Below are 2,336 nucleotides of genomic sequence, written 5' to 3'. Positions count from 1 at the left end.
GATCCCTCACGGTTCGGCCCACCCGGCCCTTACGGCCGCCTCTCTTCACGCTCCTTCCCCGCCTGTTCCGTCCTGCTGCCTTCGTCCCGGTGAGGCAGGTGCCACGGTGTCACACCTGCAGGCCGCCTTAACGGGCCCGCTGTCCGGCAGCGTTTAGCGGGATAGCTAAGACTGTCTCAGGTTTTTGGGCTTTCAGGTAAGAGAGGTAAAAAAGAAATTTGGAAAGACATTCGAAAAGTTTTGTCCTCTACGTGTTCTTTCAGCATTGGGGACACATATTTCCTGGATAGCCTGACTGGGTGTGTTCAGAAATGCCAYTGAGCCACCCTGCCTTTACAGACTGACAGTGACCCAAACCTGAGCCTCCCACAACACTCACTGAGAGTAATACTTCAAAAACAACAAAAACTCTGAATATTAAATATGTTAMTACAATCTTGTTCACTAAACACTAGGAATGAGCCTACTGTTGCATCCCGAGCAGTTGCACGAATTCAGCGAGCAGTTTTGTTTCTCAATTGCGAGCGTTACATGATGCACCATGCTACAAAAATAAACTGAAGTTAGAGATCGAAATCTGTTTCTTCTCTGAATTAAATTTAACAGCTGAGGTCACAACTATGCACTGAGTGTTGGAAGAACGATGCAGAAAAGATGCAGCTGCCTTGAGGATACCTCTGATTGCCATGTTAATKCCTCGTTCACAATGCTCATTAGCCCCCTGTTGTTTTCATTTAGCATAATGAGCCACACTGAAATGTATTTATTTTTTGATTAAAGCAAGTAGTGCAGATAGCAGATGCGGCGTTTTGTCTGGGGGAAAAATTCTGTAGAACAAAACAATATTGGTGTCCTGAGCACACAGGGGACTTAGTGGCTCTGCCAGCCTCACTTAGCTCTTGCTGTTGTCCCTCAGGAAAAGGACTCTGGAAGCTGAGCCACAACACGAGCCAGGTAAAGACCTCATCCACAGGACGGTCTGTGCACTGGAGAAAAGCAAGCAGAGCTCTGGCAGCAACAGGTCCAGTGACCATCCAGCGAGGACAGGGTGACAGGTTCAATCTAGGAAACCCAAACAGTGGTTCAGGAATGGAATTAGCAGCAAAGACACCCACAASTCACCTCTGTCATCCCAGAATGAGAAAGACATGGACATGGTTAGGTGGGACCAGAGGAGGGCCACAAACATGGTCTGGGGCTGGAACACCTCTCCTGGGAAGGCAGGCTGGGAGAGCTGGGGRTGTTCAGCCTRGAGAGGAGAAGGCACCAGGGAGACCTTAGAATCCCTTTGAWTGCCTAAAGGGGCTCCAGGAGAGCTGGAGAGGGACTTTGGACAAGGGCCTGGAGCGACAGGACACAGGGAATGGATTTAAACTGAAAAAAGGCAGATTTAGATTGGATATTGGGAAGGAATTCTTTCCTGGGAGGGTGGGGAGGCCCTGGCACAGGGTGCCCAGAGAAGCTGTGGCTGCCCCTGGATCCTCCCTGGAAGGGTCCAAGGTCAGTCTGGACAGGGCTTGGAGGAACTTGGGGTAGGGGAAGATGTCCCTGCCCATGGCAGAGGGTTGAAACTGGATGAACTTTAGGGACCCTGTAAACCCAAAGCATTCTATGGTTCTACGTAGACCCCAAGGTTAAATAAAGTCYCTGTTAGAGACTATGAGTGGAAGCCCCAGCTGAGCTCGTTTGGGCAATTAAGACCTATGAGTGCCCTGGCAGCTGTTGGACAAGAAGGTAGACTTGGGATGAAAGGAAGATGCTAAATTTTTCAGGTGTTGGAGATGAGGTTCAGCACCTGGTAAAAGACAGGATAATTAAATGTCTGGGATTTTGGTTTGTTTTTTTCCCTGCATCACTGAAAGTCGCTGTTCTCTGCAGCTTGCATTCCCAGCTTCATGCTATATAGGGGCTAGAAGGAAAAATATTCACATGTAAAATTGCAGKGACTTACATTTGCGTTGGAGTTTTCACTGGAGGATACGTTCCACTTGCACATTGAATTAAGCTTGTTAGGGTGATTTTAAACTAAAGAGAAAAGGGAAAACCATCCATTAAGGGACTCAATTTCATGCTAATTTGTACCTGCTGTTTTAATTAGAAGTTGTGTAGGGCATAGTAGAATTTTGCCCATGAGTGCTTATGCTCTGGTCTGTGACAACTGCAGATCATTCTCGAAATGAGGTACTTGGAGCTGATCCTGTGCAGCTCTAAGGCAGGTAGAGGTCATGTGGTGCAGGCTTAGTGCTGTTCCTTGTTTCATTGCTCTGTGTTCCTACAGATGCAATGACACAGTGATCCTGTTCAGAGAACTGACCTGACAATGACTTGTTTGCAGC

The sequence above is a fragment of the Malurus melanocephalus genome, unplaced genomic scaffold (assembly GCF_030028575.1).
Source record: "Malurus melanocephalus ecotype Western Australia unplaced genomic scaffold, MMel_1.1 scaffold_120, whole genome shotgun sequence".
Lineage (NCBI taxonomy): Eukaryota > Metazoa > Chordata > Aves > Passeriformes > Maluridae > Malurus > Malurus melanocephalus.
Note: the sequence above shows the minus strand (reverse complement) of the source record.